This window comes from Phoenix dactylifera, unplaced genomic scaffold (assembly GCF_009389715.1).
Source record: "Phoenix dactylifera cultivar Barhee BC4 unplaced genomic scaffold, palm_55x_up_171113_PBpolish2nd_filt_p 000519F, whole genome shotgun sequence".
NCBI lineage: Eukaryota > Viridiplantae > Streptophyta > Magnoliopsida > Arecales > Arecaceae > Phoenix > Phoenix dactylifera.
This window is the reverse complement of record NW_024067931.1, coordinates 244,819-267,434: the sequence shown is the minus strand read 5'-3', so window position 1 is coordinate 267,434 and position 22,616 is coordinate 244,819. Positions and strand designations below refer to the sequence as shown.

At 39.2% G+C, this 22,616-nt stretch overlaps 1 pseudogene; it reads left to right on the top strand.

Moving 5' to 3' along the window:
• Positions 1-12,662: 12,662 nt before the first annotated feature.
• Positions 12,663-22,307, top strand: LOC103696240 (annotated as a pseudogene).
• Positions 22,308-22,616: the final 309 nt, after the last annotated feature.

Here is a 22,616-nt window from a genome sequence, read left to right as displayed (position 1 = left end):
CGGAGTCGACTCGTACTAGTCTGGAGTCGACTCGAGCTCGTGCCAGTGAACTTGATACGCTTGGAGTCGACTCGTGATACTCGGGAGTCGACTCGAGTCTCAGACTTTGGTTCAGCAGACTTCTTAACTTATCCAAAATACTATGAACCAAATCTAGAGACACTTGGACAGGATTTTCACTGAAACACTCAATTGAATTCATTAGTAATCACAAGATATACTCAAATGCTTTGAGCTCATCAAAATCAAATGGGGTTTTAATCAATCACTCCACAATCTTCCCCTTTTTGATGATGACAAAACTTTGAGTATATGTAAAATGACTTGCTCAATAAATAATGAAATAAAATCCATAAATGAATTCAAATATCTGATAATTTAATTTATCCAAGTTTGAAAGGAGTGAAACAACAAATTTCGGAGTTAAAGCTCCCCCTTTCATTTGGAATTATATAAGCCTTCATATTATGCAATCAATTGTTTGGCTTATATGTCATTAATGATTTAGCTTGATTAAAATTCAGATTCTCCCCCTCAACATATGCATTCAACTATGTTTTGATTCTCTGAATTTCCTTTTAATGCTTTGAAGTTTTTGAACTGAATTTTTTGTTTTTAGAGGGAAAATCTGTCAATTTGTTCTTGAGTAGGATTCAGCTAATCTCCGAATATCCCTTGAATAGATTCTGGAGATTACTCCATTAGGAGCCCCAAAAGAGAGATAATGAGCCTCGAGGTACCGAATCCACTTAGAACAAATTTGTGTGTGTTTTTAAGAGTTTATCTTTTTATTTATTTCCATTGATTTCTTTTACATATTTTTCATATTTCTCCCCTTTTACACATTTTATACATATTTCTCCTCCTTTTTGTCATCATACCAAAAAGGAGGTAATCAACCACAATCAATGGCACAACCAATCATCAAATGGTACATAATTGAAGATAAGATGTCTACTCATTGTATTGATATGAATTGAAGTAGATTTGAGCATACAATAAGTAAAGTAAAACAATACAAACAGAACTCAAACACATCTATGTCCTCCTCGAGGATGAAGCTCCCCCTCTCGAGGATGCATCTCCTCCTCTGGAGGATGTGGCTCCTCCTCTCGAGGATGTGGCTCCTCCTCTCGAGGATGGTGCTCCTCCTCTCAATCGGCTCTGCTCCATGAGGAGGGTGACTGCATCTGTGACATGGCCAAGCTGTATGATGATAGACGTGGTGGCTCTGCTATGTGTAGTGGAGAGCTCTGTCACCGATGCCTGAAGCCCAGTCACCGATGTCTGAAGTGCGTCCAGCTTGTCGATGAGTACATTCGACAAGCGCTCGGCCCCCTCGGTGGTGGTGTGCATGTCACGACCTATCTCCTCTCGCATCTGTCGAGTGGAGCTCGTGACCTCACTCATGCTGTGGAACTGGGCCTGGACCAAACTCCGGACATTGTAGATCTCTTCCCGTACATGAGCCGTCATGTCAGTCACGGCTGTCAAGGAAGGGACCAACTGAGAAGATACGGGTGCAGGAGTGGGAGCAGGCACCGCACCTCGGAGCTCCCGAAGCAGCTCATCCCTCACCTCTCTGACTATCTCCTGTCGCAGCTCCCGGAGCTGCTCAGGATCAATTCGGACCGCCATAGAGGGTGGTGCCGAGGAGGAAGGTCCGGCGGAGGTGGTAGGAGCAGGAGGAGTGGATGGAAGGTCTGGATGGTCTGGAAGGTCTGGGTAGTCTGAATCGGGCTCAGGACTGGGTGAAGGTCTGGTGGTCTGAGCGGTGAGGGTAGACTTCCTAACCCATACTCCCTCTCTCTTCCGAAACCCCATCCTGTGCATGGTCCCCGTACACAAGCGATCTGTCCATCGCAATGCACGAGAGGGTTCCCTCTCAGGAATGGGAATCTCGTACTCCCTAAAGAGAAGAGTAAAAATCATGCCGTATGGGAGGGTGAGCCTAGGTCTATCTAGGGGCTCACACATATACCTATAGATGAGTTTGGGAAAGTTGACCGGGGTGTCCTGAAGAATGTAAGACGTAATAGCTAGGTCCCTCTCATTTACAAAATTAAATCTTCCTGTCTTAGGGAAGATGGACCTGGACAGAATACTCAAAAGGATTCTCACTTCAATAGGAAGTGAGCTAGCAGATACCTCGTCTAGGGGGGACTGAGGTGGATGCCCTAAGACGACCGTAAGGGCCTCAACTCTATCCTCAGGGTGTGCGGGAGCCACCCCTACTAATGGAAGGTGGAGGATGTGGGCAATGAGATCCTCCGTGACACGCACAGGGACACCTACTACTGTGCCCTCGATACCTCCATCTCTCCGATGGACGGTACTATAAAACTCTTGAACAAGGCCAGGGTAAGTGGGAAGGTCCAAAGTGAGGAAGTACTCTAGGCCCTGGGCTCTAAGCCTATCACCTATGGTGAACCCTTCCCGGGAGAGATAGTCAAAGTCGACATACCTCCCGGTGGTGACGGCCTTCCCGGCCAATGGCCTTGCGGGGAACCGCCCTAGGCGGGAACGAGCCGGAGGTAGTTCCCTCGCGGGATCGTGTCGCGCCTTGGAGCGCCGCTCGGGACCGGCCTCGGGACGGGACCTCTTCCTAACCACGGTCTTACGAGGCATCTTGACCTAAACGGGAAGAAACACCTAAAGGACGGAGAAAGGTCGACGGAGGAGACTCGGGACGGACAGGAGACGACCTAGGAACGGACGAAAACCCTAAGAACCGGTGAAAAATCGACCGAACAGAGGTTGGAGACGATCGGGGACGACCTAGGAGTCGGCTCTAGGGCTTTTTGAACAGTGGCGGCTTGAAAGAAAAGTGTTTGCGAAACGACAAACCTAGGGTTAAAAAGTCGGATTCCGACTGCGAGTCGACTCCCCTGAGTCGTGAGTCGACTCGACCTCGAGTCGACTCCAGAATATGCGCGAGTCGACTCTCCTTATGCGCCTGTAGACTTTCGAGTCGACTCCCGACAATGTGCGAGTCGACTCTCCCTCAGCTGCCATCTTTGCGAGTCGACTCCCGCAAATGCGCGAGTCGACTCCCCCTTAGGAGCCGGCTCTGAAACTTACTCGAGTCGTCTCTAACTTTGGCACGCACCTAAAACTCATGCTATAATCGTGCCAAATGAGGGAAAATCACCTAATTATGATCTGATTTGATGATCATTGAAAAGAAACTCTATTTTAACCACATTGTAATCATCAAAATCAATTATTCTAGTGAAAACCACCACTAGGATGGATCAATCACTCCTAATCCCCTCCTAAGCACACTAAACCTCTCTTCACTTAGGGGTTTTGTAAAAATATCTGCTAATTGATTATCAGTACAAACAAATTGGAGTGTCACATCACCATTCAATACATGATCTCTTATGAAGTGATGTCTTATCTCAATGTGTTTAGTTCTTGAATGTTGAATTGGATTTTTAGTTAGATTTATGGCACTTGTATTATCACAATTAATGGGAATTTTATCTTGTTTAATGCCATAATCTTCTAATTGTTGTTTAATCCACAAGATTTGAGCACAACAACTCCCGGCTGCCACATATTCAGCTTCAGCAGTGGATAATGCAAACCGAGTTTTGTTTCTTGCTAAACCATGAGATAAGGTTTTCTCCTAGAAATTGACAAGACCCGCTGGTACTTTTTCTATCAAGCTTACATCCAGCGAAGTCTGAATCTGTGTATCCTATTAAGTTTAGGCTAGATTCTTTAGAGTACCATAGCCCTATGTTCTTAGTTCCTATTAAGTATTTAAAAATTCTCTTAACTGCAGGCTAGGTGTGATTCTTAGGATTAGCCTGATATCTAGCACACATGCACACACTAAAACATAATATCAAGTCTACTTGCAGTAAGATACAGTAAAGATCCTATCATACCTCTATAAAGTTTTTGATCTACAGATTTACCTGATTCATCTTGATCTAATTTGCATGATGAGCTCATGGGGGTGCTGATTGACTTGTTTCCCTCCATATCAAACTTCTTGAGCATCTCCTTGATTATATTTTGCTTGATTGATGAAGATTCCTCCTTCAGATTGTTTGATTTTGAAGCCCCTAGGAAGTAGTTCAGCTCTCCCATCATGCTCATCTCAAACTCACTCTGCATCAAATCAGCAAACTCTTCGCAGAGGCGATTGTTAGTAGCACCGGAAAATGATATCATCAACATAAATCTGTACTAATAACATATCTTTGTTTGTTTTTTCAGAAATAATGTTGTGTCTACATTTCCTCCTAGAGAATTCATGTTCTAATAGGAATTTACTAAGTCTCTCATAACCATGCTCTAGGTTGCTTGTTTTAATCCATAAAGTGCTTTGTTCAGTTTATACACATGATTAGGGTATTGATGATTTTCAAAACCAGGAGGTTGTTCTACATACACTTCCTCATTAATATACCCATTTAAAAATGCACTTTTTTACATCCATTTGAAATAGTTTGAAATCCTTAGAGCATGCATATGCTAATAATAGTCTAATAGCCTCAAGTCTAGCTACGGGAGCAAAGGTTTCATCAAAATCTATGCCTTCTTCTTGATTATAACCTTTGCCACTAGTCTAGCCTTATTCCTTATAACAATTCCATTTTCATCTAGCTTATTTTTATATATCCATTTTGTACCTATAATTGGATATTCAGAAGGCCTCTCTACTAGATCCCACACTTTGTTTCTAGTAAATTGGTTTAGTTCTTCTTGCATTGCATTTATCCAATTTACATCATTTTCGGCTTCTTCTATATGTTTGCGGCTCAAAGTGTGAAACAAAAGCTAGATGGTTATTCAAATTTCTAAGTGAAGCTCTAGTCCTAACCGGTTGAGATGGATCATCTAGAATGAGTTCCTTAGGATGCCCGTGAGCATACCTCCAAGCTTTAGTTAGCCCATGATCCACAATAGGCTCTTGGCTTGATGATTCTCCTTCAATCAACTTTTGATTATCATCTTGTAATCCCATCTCATCTATCTTTTCTTCAAGTATTTCAACATCATCATCAAAATTAACCTTCTTACTAGATGAGATGTCACTAGAGTCATCAAAAACAACATGTATAGATTCTTCTATAACTAGGTTCTTTTATTAAAGACTCTATAGGCTTTACTAGTTGTAGAATAACCTAAGAATATTCCTTCATCAGATTTAGGATCAAATTTCCCTAGATTATCTTTCCCATTATTATGTACAAAACACCTACATCCAAAACATGAAAATAATTAACTTTGGTTTTCTGTTTTTCCACAGTTCATAAGGTGTTTTCTTTATAATGGGTCTTAATAAACTCTATTTAATATTGGCAAGAGTATTAATGGCTTCTCCCCAAAAGTACTTAGGGAGGTTACTTTCACATAACATAGTTCTAGCCATTTCCTCTAGTGTTCTATTTTCCTTTCCACAACTCCATTTTGTTGTGGTGTCCTAGGTGCAGAAAAATTATGGGTTATCCCCTTTTTACTACAAAATTCATCAAATAATTGATTTTCGAATTCGGTACCATGGTCACTTCTAATGGCTATGACTGAAGACTCTCTAGCATTTGTTACTTCCTTATGGAACTTCTTAAACATAGAAAATGCTTGATCCTTATGCGCTAGAAACATGACCCATGTGTACCTAGAGTAATCATCTACTATAACTAGACCATATTTATTTCCACCTAGGCTTGTTGTTCTAGTTGGACCAAATAGGTCCATGTGTAGTAATTCTAGAGGCCTAGAAGTAGAGACACATTTTATGGATTTAAAAGAGTTCCTAGATTGTTTGCCAAATTGACATGCTTCACATATTTTGTTCTTTTCAAATTTTAATTTTGGCAAACCTATCACGGAGTCTCTTTTAACTAGTTTAGTTATTGTGTCCATGCTTGCATGACCTAACTTACGGTGCCATAACCAACTAGCATCATTATCTTTAGTTTCATTACAACTAGACATTGGTTATGTTTTGCAAGATCTTCTAGGTCTACAACATATACATTTCCACGTCTAATCCTTTAAAAACTAAACTATTATCATTAGGATTTGTTATAATGCATAGTGATGGTTTAAACATAACATCATATCCTTTATCACATAATTGACTAATGCTTAACAAGTTATGCTTAAGACCATCAACATATCTAACATTATCTATAAAAGTAGAAGGGGTGATTTGAACTTTACCAATACCAATGATGTGACCTTGGTTGTTGTCTCCAAAAGTCACAGCACCTCCCTTCTTAGCTTCAAGGGTGAAAAATTGATCTTTATCACCCGTCATGTGCCTTGAGCAGCCACTATCCAAATACCAGCAGTTTTTGTTGACCTTGGCTGCAAGACACTCCTACACAAGCAAATCATGTCATCTTAGGTACCCAAGTTTTCTTGGGTCCTTCATGGTTAGTCAAGTTGGTTCCTTTTGGAACCCATACCCTTTTAATTTTTCTTTTAGTTTTACTTTTCCTAAAATTACACACATTTGCTTTATGACCTACTGTACCACAACAAAAGCAGTTATTTTCTTAGTTTTAGTTTCCCCAGCTTTAACAAAGAAGTTACTAAGAAGTTTTTGTTTATTTCTTGGTTTATACCTAAACCCGCTTTATTAAATACGGCTCGTTGACTTATTAAGTATCATGTTTAACTTTTCAGAACTATATGTAAATTTTTCAACTAAGGGTTTGTATTTGTTAAGTTCTTTAGTTAATGTTTGATTTTCTGCTTTTAGATCATTTAGTTCTTTTAGATCCTTGTTTAAGATTTGTTTATGGTTTTTAAGTTCTGAAAGTTCCTTAGTTAGTTTTTCATTATCTTTCGTTAAGGTGTTAGTCTTCTTAATTAAGTTGGTTGCTTGTCTTAAGTTCTAGATTTTCTTTGGTAAGATTATCTTTATCCTTAATTAATGAATCATGCTTATGAATGTAAGTTTGGTTAGTTACTTTTAGTTCTCTGTTTTTAACATTTATATTCTTATATTCAATCATTAATTCATTAAACGCATCATAAAGTTCATCAAATGTAAAATCAAAATGCGTATCGGAAGTTACCTCGTTTTCGTTGGCCATGAAGCAGAAATTGGCCTTCTCTTCTTGTTCTTCATCCGATGATGAAGATGATGCGTCGGAGTCCGATAGGGTGGTGACAAGGCTTTCTTCTTCTTCTTGTACTTGCTCCCTTCTTTAGTAAGGGGCACTCAGCTCTTATGTGTCCCGGCTTTTGCACTCATAGCACCCAATCCCCTCATTTTCCTTTCCTTACCTTTGTCCTTGCGGTAGGAATTTGAGGGGCCTCTCCTTTGATGATAGGACTTCTTGTGGTTGATGAATTTCTTGAACTTGCGCACAAGAAGTGCCTCACCACCATCTTCCTCATCTTCTTCTTCTTCACTGCTGCTACTGCAAGACAAGTCCTTGTTAGATGAAGTAGATTTTAAAGCTATTACCTTTTTCTTATGGGAGGACTCTTCCTCGTTGTGTTGTTTCATGGTGAGCTCGTGCGTCATAAGGGATCCAAGAGCTCTCAAGTGGTAGCTTGTTCAAGTCTTGCTTCTTGGATTGCCGTCACTTTAGCTTCCCACGACCTTGGTAGACACCGAAGGATTTTCCTGACAAGCTCACTGTTAGTATAGTTCTTGCCAAGGCTTTTTAGGCCATTGACAATATCAGTAAACCTAGTGAACATGCATGTGATTGTTTCATTTGAATCCATTTTAAATAGTTCATATTTATGAACCAAGATGTTTATTTTGGATTCCTTGACTTGATTCGTGCCCTCATGGGTCACTTCAAGTCTGTCCCAAATTTTTTTGCAGAATTACAAGTTGAAACCCTATTGAATTCATACGCTTAGAGTTTAGAGTTTGCCTTCCTCATGTCATGTTCATCCCAATCCTTTCTAGTTTGGGTACCTTAACACCCTCTACATATGGGATGGGATGTATGGGCCATTCACTACAATGGTCCACATCTCATAGTCTTGGGCTTGGATGAATATTCTCATCCTAGCCTTCCAGTATGAGTAGTCGGATCCATTGAAGAAAGGGGGTCTTTGGGTGGACTGACCCTCAATGTGAGAAGATCCAAATGGGGTTGTCATTTTGATCTTTTAACTCTTGAGTGGAAGAGTTTTTGGCTCTGATACCACTTGTTGCCCAGATAGACAACCCAAGAGGGGGGGTGAATTGGGTTTTAAATTAATTTGATAATTAAAACTTTGGATGATTAATTAAAAACTATTGCAAGTTATTTAATTAATGCTAAGTGCTGTGAGTGATGTGAGGGAAGAAGAGAGACAATCCAACAAACACAAGTTTTATAGTGGTTCGGAGCTAACCCTTGCTCCTACGTCCACTCCCCAAGTCTCTTGGGAATTCACTATAACCCCCTTGGATTACAGCCGGTTGTTTTGCAAGCTCACAACCAAACTTGTTGTTTTACGAGCTCACAACGAACTCGGTCGGTTTTCCCAGGCTCACCGACTAGAACCAACCCCGATTGTTTTCCCGGGCTCACAATCAAACCCTTACACACGTTGGTTTTAACTTGGCTCACCAACCAACCTTAATCCCCTTGATTCAATCCCCCGATTGAACAAGTAAATACAAGAGTAGAAGAAAACAGAAAATAGCTTCTCAAAAAGCAGATTTAAAACAATATAATCAAAGAGTTAGAAGCCCTCAAACGCTTTTAAGATGGAGAGAGGAATGGCTTCTGAACTCCGGTCTCCTCTTGAAAGAGTGGTCGACTTGAATGCAGGAGGAGGAAGCTTTAATTGCTGGGAAGATGTAGTTGGAGCAGTAAATGCAGATCTTCCCTTTTTTCGTTGAAGAGCACGTTGCAGAGCTTGAAACTTGAATGCTTGGAGTGGAATGGTGTTCTCTCCTTGCTACAGTCTTCTGTGGCTATTTAAGCCAACCCCCACGGAAACTAGCCGTTACTCTGCTTTTTCTGCCCGTTCTGCACACTCTGCGCAGCCTGACAATATGACCGTTGGTGGGTTGGAGTCGACTCGCGCGATCAGGAGTCGACTCGGCTGTAGCGGAGTCGACTCAAGCTTTTCCGGAGTCGACTCGGCAACTGTTCCAAATTTGAATTAAAGTTGCCGTCACGACTGGGAGTCGACTCGTCTTGACCCGGAGTCGACTCGCCAACTTCTGGAGCTGACCTGGCAATTTTGGAGTCGGCTCATCCACTGAAGTCCGTGGATCCAATTTTGAATTTTGTCCACTCGAGTCGACTCGACTGTCCTGGGAGTCGACTCGAATCTCAGAGCCCGAACTCCCGATTCTCTGTCTTTTGGCTCATCCAGTCTTGGAGTCGACTCGAACTTCCTTGGAGTCGACTCGGCTCTCAGTTTCCGAAAGTTGGTCTTCTGCCTTTTGACGTGAAGCTTGTCTTGGAGTCGACTCGAGCTGTCTGGGAGTCGACTCGAATCTCAGAGGCAGTAACATGGTTTCTGTCTGTTGATGGTCGCAGTCTCGGAGTCGACTCGCGTATGCGGGAGTCGACTCGAATCTCAGAGTCCATAAAATGCTCTCTGACTTTTTCTTTGTGTACCTCTGGAGTCGACTCTTACTACCCTAGTCGACTCGTTGAACATTGGAGTCGACTCGCGCACTGGAGTCGACTCGTTGACAGTTCTGAGATGATTTCTGTTCTTCTTCTGTTCTCAGTCGGAGTCGACTCGTACTATCTGGAGTCGACTCGAGCTCGTGCCAGTGAACTTGATACGCTTGGAGTCGACTCGTGATACTCGGGAGTCGACTCGAGTCTCAGACTTGGTTCAGCAGACTTCTTAACTTATCCAAAATACTATGAACCAAGTCTAGAGACACTTGGACAGGATTTTCACTGAAACACTCAATTGAATTCATTAGTAATCACAAGATATACTCAAATGCTTTGAGCTCATCAAAATCAAATGGGGTTTTAATCAATCACTCCACAATCATTAACTTGGACAATCATCTTACATGTTCAAAACCGTGGGCTAGTCAAATGGTTCAAAGACAATTGCACAGATGCACTTCTCATCTCCCATCCCTTTAGGTTTCTACTGGTCGAATAAAAATCTTATTTTTTTCCCTGTCTATTTGAATATCCAGCTTTATTGAGTGGAAAATGATAAATTTCCCAGAGTCATATCTCTAATTGGTTAGCATGAAATCGGCTTTTATAGGTGGATTTTTTTAGGATTGCATCAAGGGGATAAACTGCTTCGATCCTTCGGCAACACAGTTCAATTACCTCATGATAATCTCCAAACCCAGTTTGATGCTCCTAACCAGCCTACTGATTTCCTTCATTAAATATGAAGTCAACTAGTTGTTGTTGTAGGTATTTAATGTCCGGCTAACATGGCTGATTTGATATCCAATCTCCTTAAAGCTATTGCTGCAGTTTTTTTTTTTTTTGATGATATATATTGCAGCAGTTTTGACTTTTCTCGCAGCAAAGGAACACCATGGGATTTTTCACCTCTAAATCAAAACAATCAGTAAAAAACATCAGCTTTCAGCACCCATATCGGATCAATTGATTCATCAATACAAATATGTCCTTGCTTGATGCATGCTGCTCCAATAACTTCGTTCATCCAATAGCCAACAAAATAACAAGGTTGATGCACTAATTATTTTTTTTAAAAATAAAATCTCATAGAAGAACTTGGAATGCTCATTGTGATTTGTAAACTAACATCACAGGAAAGGACCATGCATGTGGCAAATTTTGATAAAGTCTCTGTGGCAAACATCATTAAGTCACAAAAGCAAGCAATGCCTTTACAGCCATCAGGTCAAATATTTACTTGGACCACGAATCAACATGCACAAAAAAACCTATATTACTTTTTTTAATTTCTTATGTATATATATTTGTTCATGGTTGGATTGGTATCATATCTGATGCATCCAATATATTTCCCATCCATCAGTCATTATGGCAGAAATTTACGTGAGCGACAGAGAGGTCATGTATTCCGGCTTTCCAATCATCGTGAGTTGACCTGTAGGCGGATAATAAGCCACGTGGTGAAGCGTGTTTTCTTTGACCAAAGAAAAGTCAATGCCTCCTTTTTTGCCCTTTCTAGTTGTTCAAACGTTTTGCTTCCCGGTTTCACTGGCGGTCACGAGAGGTCACTATTAGTCTTCAAATAAATACGTCATATCCGACCACTTTGTACAATATCTAAATCCCGTATATCTACAGGCCTATGTTGACAGTCTTGTCATTTCGAGCAATTCAATGGCACAATTCCGTGGTTTCAACGGCTTTTACCTTTCTGGAGGTATAATTCTCTGAAATATTATGCACCATAACACTGCTCATGAACTTGATTTATATTACCTTATTAATGTTTATTTAAGATAATGAATGAATTTTGTATTCATTTTTACCTCTCTTTGCATTTGAAATAATCATTTGCAATAATTTAAAATGTATAACTTCAAGATCAATATAGTTTCGTGTATAATTGCTATAACCATTAAAGAGGAGCATTTTTATCATTTACATGTTGCTTTGTGTGCTCGTAGTGGAAGACCATGAAAATCTTTCTATGCTACAATCTTATACAGGACCGAGCTAATAGGCTTTTCGATAGAACCATATCACAAGAACATATCAGAACAAGCTATTATACTAACTTTGCTCAAAATCTTCATTTCTTGCTAACACATTAAAAAATAGATCACTAGCACCTGCATCAAATGTGTCTTATAGTTTTGTAAGACGAGGTGTCACACCTTTATTAGTAGAACTCATGGGTATGTCAAGCGAGATCAATTATTATAAGTCTTGTCATGATGTGGACCTGGCATCAGAAACTCTCTCTATGGCAATGCAAATGACCCTTGGGCACACCAGACTCAGCATTGTGACATTGAAGTATAGAGGCACATAGTTTACAGCAAGACGGTGAAACATACTTGTTGAGTAGAATACATTAATTGCAACATATCCATCAACCATATGTTTATGCTTCATCGTCCACCTGCATTAGTAATTTCTCTTAGAAGTCAGGGTCATAATCATCCTTTGATGAGTTACCTGCCACATTAAGAAACTACTATTTCTTCTCGTGTCTTGCATCTACCGGAGCTTAGTCAATTAATATAATCATAATTATCCATTAATTGCTTCTCCCTCTCCATTAGAGTGGTTGTAGTTGTAGCTAATGCTGCGTGATAACAATCCACCGACCACCATACACTTCTGTAACAGTTTCTTGGCTAGTCTAGCCTACAGTTTAGATATTTTAAAAGCCTGCTCGGGTCATATTCTATATTCCAAAAATTAATAATAATGATAATAAAATAATTCTTTTTTTCTTTCTTATAGGTCATATCCAAATAGGCTGTTTTAATATGGGAGGAAATTTAATTCAAAAATTAATCTAGAGATAAGATTAAATCATCAAAAATTACATCAAGGGGAAGTAATGAATGCAAGTAACCCATATCCTGTGCCCGGGAGGATTATTCAGTGGATATTTTGCTGGATACCGGACCAATCCGTTTGGCTGCCTCCCAAGGGCATTCCGGTAAACTTACTTCACACGATACCTTTCCAAAAAATTTTCAACTCGGAGTCCGACCGACTTGTGGAGGCCTCCCCCCTCCCCTCTCGGAAGTAGTTGGTTTGAACTGTCCATCCCTCGGTTGGTGCGCGTCGTTGGCTCTGCCCTGCCCGAACCCGCATAAAACCCCCCCACCTCGACGCCCTTTCAAGTTTCACCGGTTCCTTTGTCTCTCCCTTTCCTACCAAACCCCTCGCCCGCTCCCCTTCTCTTACTTTTCTCCTCTCCGCCTCCAGGAATCGAGAAAAGAGAACGAGAGAGAACGAGGGGGACGGAGAGGCGATCAGGATGCAGTTGGCGGAGATGAAGCCCTTGGCGCTGGATCTGATGTCGGCGATCCTGAGCGGGAAGTACGACGGGGAGGGGGTGCCGCCGGAGGTGCGGGGGAAGTGGGAGCTGGTGGCGGTGCTCACCACGTCGGTGGCCGTGCTGGTCGGCTGCGCGCTCTTGCTGCTCTGGCGGAGGTCGGGCGGCAAGAAGGCCGCCCCGGCGATCGAGCCCCCGCGGCCGCCGGCGGTCGGGGAGGAGCCGCAGCACGAGATTGATGACGGGAGAAAGAAGGTCGCCGTCTTCTTTGGCACCCAGACCGGCACCGCGGAAGGCTTCGCCAAGGTCAGGATCTTCGATTTGATTACGCCGCACTTCTTGTCTTGGAACTTATTCCCCCTCAAAAAAAAAAAAAAAAAAAAAAAAACGTTTCTTTTATTTTTATTTTCCTTTTTTCAATTTCTTTCCCCTAACCGGAAAAATCCCTGCCTTGAACAGTCTCTGACCGAGGAGGCAAGGGCGCGATATGAGAAGGCCGTCTTCAAAGTGGTTGATCTTGTACGACTTTGCTTACTTCCTTGTCTTTTCTTGGAATAGTATCAGATGAGTCGAGAATTCCTACTCGTTTGATTGTTATTTGTGGTTTGATCTTGACCATTGGCTCGTTTTTATTTGCTCCACCATTCATAGGATGATTACGCAGCTGATGATGATGAATACGAGGAGAAGATCAAGAAAGAGACGTTGGCGTTGTTCTTCTTGGCAACGTGAGTTGTCATTTGTATGTTGTTCTTTCTTTCCAGTTTCCCCTATAATTATTTTTTTATTTACCAATTTTGTTTGGAAATCTCAGTTATGGAGATGGTGAACCAACGGATAATGCTGCTAGGTTCTACAAATGGTTTACCGAGGTTAGAGAAGATTTTAATAGCCTTTAGTAAAAACCGTGTCTTATACTATGTTGTCTTTTGCAATGGCGTACTGAAGGCATTGTCTGGCTGTTTGGTTTTAGGGGAAGGAGAGGGGAGTTTGGCTTCAGAATCTTCAGTATGCAGTGTTTGGTCTGGGGAACAGACAGTATGAACATTTTAATAAGGTTGGAATATAATTTATTTATGAATGTATTTATTTATGATTCCTGGTAATTGTGATGAGGAACATATTTCTGCTGATACTCAATATATGTTAAATGTGTTTTTTTTTGGAAAAATATAGGTCGCCAAAGCAGTGGATGAGAATCTTGCTGAACAAGGTACGTACTTAGCATTTAGCCTTTTGTTCTTTCATCATGTTCTGTTTGACTTGGGTGTTGTCGACTGTTGTCTTGTCTGTGCCCCCAGTACGATGTTAAGCAACCTGATATAGTAAGTTCTCGTGAACCTACACGTTTTAAGAAAGCTGGTACCCTAGAGCTCCTTACGGATGAATAACAAAAAACTTCTTGTCAGCATTTGGTTTCTTTTCTCTTTGAATATCTCTGCTTTTGGACAGAAAAAATTGTGATTTTGGAGACATAACTTCTCCATGTTCCCTTTCTTTTCCCTCCACTTATTGGCTTATTTTTCTAACCAAACGACAGAAATTTGATTTCTCTCCTCATTTGCTTTTCTATCCTCTTTATATTTCTCAATCCAAACAGGATGCTGAATAAATATCTATCAAAAGAGGTTGTAGCTTCAATAATCCTGACAAATCTTTCATTTAAATAAACTTGTTATTATGTTAATATTAACCAAACAACTATAACTCAATTAGGAAAAAGAACATAATGTCAGTATTAATTTTTTACATAGTTGTATATAATCATGTTTTGCTACAATACTGACCCTCAGATGCAGTAACCTATTTCTTCCCACCAAGAAAAACAAATCTTATTTCTGATATAAACATTATCAATATCTGTATATCTGCCTACTAACTGTTCTTGGCAGTCAATTTTAGCATTTCATGGCATTTGCTCTCACCCCATCCTAGCCCCACACAACCATACGAGGTTCTGATATTGTCACTAATTTACCGGCCAACTAGTGTTCCAGACATCCTAAGAGGATGATTTTTAATTTTTTTATAAACATATAGTTCATAGGATTTCTTCTACCGGGCTCTCTGATGTTGTCCGTGTGTCAAGATGCATAAAATCATTTCAACATCAGTGGATAACTGGTACTGATTATTCAATTCGATGTTGAAATCTGATAAAAAAGTGATAAAACTATCCTTTTTGAACAGTCTTTTATGACAAACATGAGGTCAATTGAAACTTTAATGCATGAATGGTGGACACCTCTTTTACATTTATATGATTCATGAGTTTTAAGGGGTCTTGACATGTTAAGAAGAAAATTTTTTGGGTTTAGATTGTCACAGCTTGTGGGCTTAAATCATATGTGCTCTGGGATCTAGCAAATCTGGTTTTGGATTTCTGGTGAATGTTGTACAGTGCTTTAGTTAATCCTATGGACTGAGTGTCCTATGGTACTATTTGTGAAGGGCAGCAAATATCATCTCTTACAATTATCAAACATTTTGGGGGAAAAAACTTCAATAAAACTAAAGAACATTTGAATCTGAAGTTTCTAAAATTGCATTCACTTTGATTGAGGCACCAAAACAGAAACCCTAGGTGCGGTCATTCGAAGATTTAGTACTGTTCCCTTCCAGGAGCTCTTCCTCCATTGAGTCACTGAAGCATGTTGCCATCTTCCATGAATATTATCTCTCACTTTAAGTTAGTCGTGGCATATGTTGTTAATATTTCTGCACATCTGAAATTTTCTCATAGCAAATTGTCCTGCTCTCCCCCTTCTTACCTTCCAATTTAAAGTTAAATATGTTTTCCAAGGTTTGCTTATAGAAAATATCCCTTTTATAGCATGTAGTTAACTAGACACTTATGAATCCGATCAAAGTTTTGCAGGAAACAATTACTAATCAGTCTATCATTTTTGTTTGCTTATTAGTAGTTTGTCATTCTTTTGATTGGGTGCTTTTCTTTTTTTGTGGAAGAACGAAAAATGAAACAAGTTGCAGTTGCCCAAATGCAAAAGACTATGCATTAATGGTTGTATTGGTTGGAGCAATCAACTTCATTATTTGAAAACTGTTACCTCAGTAACTTGGGAGTTAGGGACTCTTCTGTAAAATGAGGTTTGAAGTTTGAGCTGAGACCAGTCCAGAACTGACCCAAATTTTTAGTTCAGTTAGTTTTGGCTGGTTTTGGCAATATTGGCCAAAACCGATCGATACTGATATTTTTGTTATTTTTAATTTCATAGGTATATATGTTCAATATTTTCTAATATTTTTCTAGTACTTAACTGTTCAATATCACATTCAACTAAGTCTCTAACGATCTCATTTAAATTATTTTGACTAGGACTTGCTATTATAATGAGGAAGATGCAATCTTATTGTCTATCTTTACTAATTAAAAAGTATTATATATTCCTATGCTTTGTTTTCAATTTAAATGAATTTTTCCTTCTTTTAGAATAAATTGTTATATTAAAATGAAATAGTGATATAAAATGGTTTTTTTTTTATTTTGATGGATCCTTTTCTTGCTGGCAGATATTGAAATATGCTTAAATGGCTTTTTCTTGCTGAGATGAGTTATTAAAATAAAATAAAATAAAATATTCTTAGAAAATTAGTTAAATGCAAAAAATTAGAGCAAATATGGAAACTATAAACAAAAAAAGAAAATGTAGGAAAATTGTGAAATTTAGAGAATGTGTATGATGATTATAAAAGTTAGCAATAAGTATTATATATCTAATGCACAAATCCCTAAAACAGAAACCCAAACTATGATCCTAAATAACAATTAAATAACGTGATAACTTGCAATTTTTTTCTTAACTTTTCTAACTTTTGAATTTTTCCTGACTTTTTGAGCAAAATATTGAAATTCGGAGTGAAACTATTGCAAGCATCGAAACTACCAAAACCATAACTCTACCTAGAGGACCAAAACCAAAATAATGTTTTAAAATCTGATTGCTAGATGATGGTCATTAAAGGTCTTCTTGCATGTGTCTTATTCCCCTTTGTTTCACTTGTTACTGAAATTAATTTTGTTTTTTATTGCAGGTGCGAAGCGCCTAGTTCCAGTGGGCCTTGGAGATGATGATCAATGCATTGAGGATGACTTTACTGCATGGTATGAAAACATTATGGATACATCTGACATCACTTTCAATTTTCCGTTTTCATAGAAATTGAGACAGGTTTTAGTTTTCTTTATTTGAAAACCAGAACCCAAAACTTGTTTGGTAGTCACTTAGGCTGTATTTGGCGGAGGTGGTGGTGGTGGCCGGCCACAGAGGTGGTATTTATGGCTGGTGGTGGTGTGCCATGGTGGCAGTTGGTAATTGGTGGTGGAAGTGGCAGTGGCAGTCTATAGCCGGTGGCCAGCGATGGCAAGCAGCAGTGATGTTAGTGGGGGCCGTGTGACTGGTGGTGGCAGTGGTGACACAGGTGGTTGTGGTGATCATGGATGGTTTTGGTTTTCAACAAAAGTGAAAACCAAACGTCATTTCTCTCTTGGTTTCTGTGTTTTTGAAAAGAAAACCTGAAAATTGGAAATGGGACAGTGATCCCAAATGGGGCCTATATTAGCAATAGTCTAAAAAAACCCAATTGTAGGGCTTTATACTGCCCATTTAAAACAGCCCTTGCCTCCTAATATAATCATAAATTGTATACTTGACTAAATCTACTTTATGATTGATTTCAGGAAGGAGCTGGTGTGGCCAGAGTTGGATCAACTGCTTCGAGATGAAGATGATGCACCAGGGGCATCTAGCCATTACACTGCTGCCATACCAGAATACCGGGTTGTGTTTCTTGACAGCACAGGTGCATTACATATGGAGAGGAACTGGAGTCTTGCCAACGGCCATGCTGTTCATGACCTTCAACATCCTTGCAGGTACTGGAGAAATGTCAATATTTTGCCAAGATTTTCTATTATACAGGACCTGCTGTCTGTGTAGTTTAGAACCTAACAAGTGCTAATTTTCAACTTTGAAGAGCTAATGTGGCTGTGCGGCGGGAGCTACATACACCATCTTCGGATCGTTCCTGCATTCATCTTGAGTTTGACATTTCTGGAACTGGACTTGCGTAAGTTTCCTCGTATTTGCTTCGCACACATGCAACTGAGGCAATTTCTTCCTCGTTTAGTCTGCTTCTTATAGTGCAACTTCTCATTATTATAAAAATGATTCTGATGTGCATTGCCATCATCAAGTTTTGGTCATAATGTGCATAAGGGATGGGTGGTAATTCATTTTGCTTTTTGGAATTGCTTCATGGTGCTTTTTGTTTTTCCTTGATTCTTCTTTAGGCGTTTATGTTTTCTCATATATGAGCTTCTTTCTGTCTAAACAAGTAAAAACTGTTTTAGCATGTTATCTTTTGTTTGATGTGCATAAATGATTTCTGTCGAACCAGAAATTTGATGTGTAACTTCATAGTCTAGAATCCTATTTTCTGAATGTCAAGTATTAAAATTAGTCATCTCATCTTATTGGGGCCTATCAATTAATTACTGCTTAATATTTTGTTATGCTGTTCTTGACGAAAATTTTGAATAATCATCTTATTGTTTTATAAAGCAGAATTTCTCCTGACAGAGTTTCTGCAAAGTAAAATATTCATTCTTTTAACTTGACGATATTGAGTTGTATCAATTGAAAGCTTCGTGTTACAATATAATGCTTCAGAACCGATACCTTATTTGAATGCTGCTGAAACTATTTACAGTATTCAGAATTTATCATAAGTGGTTGCTCACCTTGGAGAATATATCATATGTGAAATGTCAGGTATGAAACCGGAGACCACGTTGGTGTTTTTTCAGAGAATTGTGTTGAGATTGTGGAGGAGGCTGAAAGGCTCTTAGGCTATTCATCAGATACATTCTTCTCCATACATGCAGACAAAGAGGATGGCACACCATTAAGTAGCAGCTCTCTAGCGCCTCCTTTCCCATCTCCATGCACTTTGAGAACAGCGCTTGCTCGATATGCAGACCTTCTAAATTCACCAAAAAAGGTCTTTTATATTCTGTATAGCTTACAGTTTCAATATTTTTACTTCAGAATTCTTCAATTGATTTTTTTTAATTGTGTATTTATAATGAATCTTCAGGCTGCTTTATCTGCTCTAGCTGCTTATGCTTCTAATCCAAGTGAAGCTGAACGATTAAGATATCTAGCTTCTCCTGCAGGAAAGGTTGGTATTATTTGACAGGAAATGAAATGCTGCACTATTATTGTCAATCTGGTTGACATGTAACTTTTGGTTTCAGGATGAATATTCTCAATGGGTAGTTGCAAGTCAGAGGAGCCTTCTTGAAGTTATGGCAGAATTTCCTACAGCTAAGCCTCCTCTAGGTGTTTTCTTTGCAGCTATAGCTCCTCGCTTGCAACCTCGATATTACTCTATATCATCTTCTCCAAGGTGAGTGCCATGTCATGTTTCATATGTTCTCTTTTATTTATTATTTTTTTTCATGTTGATACTAAATTTTTCATTATCCTACGCAGGATGGTACCTTCTAGAATTCATGTCACATGTGCGTTAGTGCATGGACCAACACCAACAGGAAGGATTCACAAAGGAGTTTGTTCAACCTGGATGAAGGTATTGACTATTTAACATAGGATTATATATGTTTTCAGATTTTGAGAGTAATTTAGGTAGCATTGGTATAGCTGGAGTATTTAAAATATATTTGCAGACTTGAAAGCTAGTGCTGGATATTTTAGGTGTATCCTTAGCATCTAGCATTCTTTGACCTATGATGCTGCTCTCCATCTCTAATTGCATAATTCTAAATTTCATCGCGATGCATCTAACTTCTTTGTTCTCACAGCCTTTGGTTGGTATATCAATTGATTGCTGGTTTCTCTGCTGCTTGTGATGGCTTCTTCCATCTGCTAGCTGAGCACAATAAACATGCTAGAATAACATTGGTTGCTGTCTCATTTGGTCATGGTTGAATTTAGTGATTCATGATTTTGAAAAACACTACTTCCCCATGTTTTTTAAAAAGAAAAAACTTTTTAAAATTGTATTCTTCAGTCAAAAGAAAAGGGAAATAATATGAAAAAACATTTGCCATTTTCCCCCTCCCATCTGTTTGCGAGGTACTTAATTGTGTGAACAATATGGAAGGAAGTAACGCCTGATCTAACTGCAAATGAGAATTCTTGGTGAATGAGGATTCACCAAATAGCTGAGACAAGGCTTGAATGGTTATGGTTCTTTCTAGTTGTGGCACACTTTTCTTGCCAGTCCAACTTACCAATTTTGATTAAACTATAATTCAAATTTTAAAAAAAAATGTCTGCCTATATGTCATCAAATTAAATCTTCCTATCCTATGCCTATTGAAAACATGACATGCAAATTCTCCATATGAAACTCCAGGTTAGAATTGTCATAAGAGTGCATGTTATGGCAAGTTAAGGTCCTCACCCAACTTGTGGCTACTTATTCTAAATCTATTATGTTGCCTGCACTAATTTTGGCTTTATCATTTCGGTCTTATGTGATATGATTCTTATGTATTCGACTGTGATTACTTATCATTTTATTTTTGGTCCATTATCTTCTCTTTCTCTCTCTCTCTCTCTCTCTCTCTCAAACACAAACAGAAAAGATTAGACCAAGGTTAATTCAATTTTACTTTGAAAATGGAATAGTTACTATTGTGGGTCCCATTATTTGATGATCACTTTGTCTTAGCTGAGATTTTGTATTTTTACAGAATTCAGTTCCATTAGAAGACAGCCAAGAATGTAGCTGGGCTCCTATTTTTGTGAGACAATCAAATTTTTAAATTGCCTGCAGATACCTCTGTACCAATTATCATGATTGGTCCTGGCACAGGTTTGGCACCCTTTAGGGGCTTCCTGCAGGTTTGTTTCATAACTGATGCTATCATAAATATTGTCTTGGGTTAAGATAAAGGCCTTACAGTGTGAGCTACCTCCACTTTGATATCTCCAGGAAAGGTTGGCATTGAAAGAATCTGGAGCTGAACTTGGCCCTGCTATTCTCTTCTTTGGATGCAGGAATCGTGAAATGGTAAATTTGTAATAATAAATCTATCTTGATGTACAATTGGTATTTCCTTTGTGTCGCTTTTGGAAATACCCTTGCAGATTTCAGCTGGATTTAATTTGAATGATGGCATGCAGGACTTCATTTACGAGGATGAGTTGAACAATTTTGTAAAAGCAGGAGCACTGTCTGAGTTGATTGTTGCCTTCTCTCGTCAAGGTCCAGCCAAAGAATATGTGCAGCACAAGATGGCTGAAAAGGTTGAATAACAATGATACTTCCTTATGCTGGTTATTCATGATGCTTTATCCCAAAAAACATTGAACATTTTGCAAACTTTTTTTGATATTAATATCTTCTCCTCCTTGTTTTCAGGCTGTGGACATTTGGGACATCATCTCCAAGGGTGGTTACATATATGTCTGTGGTGATGCTAAAGGCATGGCTAAAGATGTCCACCGAGTTCTTCACACCATAGTTCAAGAGAAGGTAAAGGCAAAATTGATCTTGCTCTGGTACAAACCCTTTAGTTTGATTAAACTCCGAATTTTCGTGAACTCCGAATTTTCATGAAAATACAATCTCTAAAATTGAATTGCTGAATGTGCTTGTTTTCATCTTTGAACCAGCTTTGCTAGTTCTTATGATATTAATGAACCTGTTTTTGTTTTCAAGAGCCCAAGAAACAGATCGTTCATAAAATCCTTAAAATTTTTGGTAGCAAAGATTTGTTACTTTCAAAAGTTTTGTAAATAAAAGCAAGGAATAGCAAAAGTTTTGTAAAAATGCTAACATCAATCTCCATATGATATTTCATTGATTTGTAGAGAAATAGAAACACAAAAACAACAAGAATAGCAAACAAGCCCTTAACTACTGGGTAGAACAATGCTACTTCCCCCCTCTAATTATGCATTGAAGTACCAAATCACTGGCAATTGCCTTGCAATTGGATTTCAGGGTTCTCTGGATAGCTCCAAGGCTGAGAGCATGGTGAAAATCTGCAAATGGAAGGGAGGTACTTGCGCGATGTCTGGTGAGCTTCCCCTGAAAAAAGAAAGGGTTCCAGTGGATTGCTTAAAGCTGTAGCACTCGGTTGCCTAATACAGGAATTTGGAACTCAGAATGAGTTTCCAATTTCACACATCTGGAAGTGCGTGTCATCTTTTTCCTTGATTTCTTTTGACCATCTGACGACGATTTTGCTGTGTTTTATGTATTCGTTGGAGAAGGAATAAAGAGTGTAACTCTGTGTAGTTGAAAGAGTGATCAGGGTTGGTATGTGGAAAACTTTCTGTGTCGGCCTTTAACAATTTATGAATAATGCCATCAATTTTACGATGAGATCATCCAGATAAAGCGATGTTGGCGATGTTGAACTCTGACACTCACTTCTTTCTGAAGTTTCATGCACTGTGGAGCATTGTGCTTGTTATCACAATGTGACCAAGCTTGGTTCTGCATAGGCTGTGTTCTTGTTACATTTTGATCAACATATTTCGACATTATTGAATCAGTTTAGTGCTGGTGGGGCCGAAAAAAACAAAAAACAAAAGTGATGTTTTGAATTAGAACAATGATTGAGATCGTGCTTATTATCACATAAATCTTCGTCGTCATGTCAACGAGGTGCAGTCCAGTCCCGTTGTATTCTCTTAAAATTTCACCTCGGTTGGATTAGCAATCAATTTTTT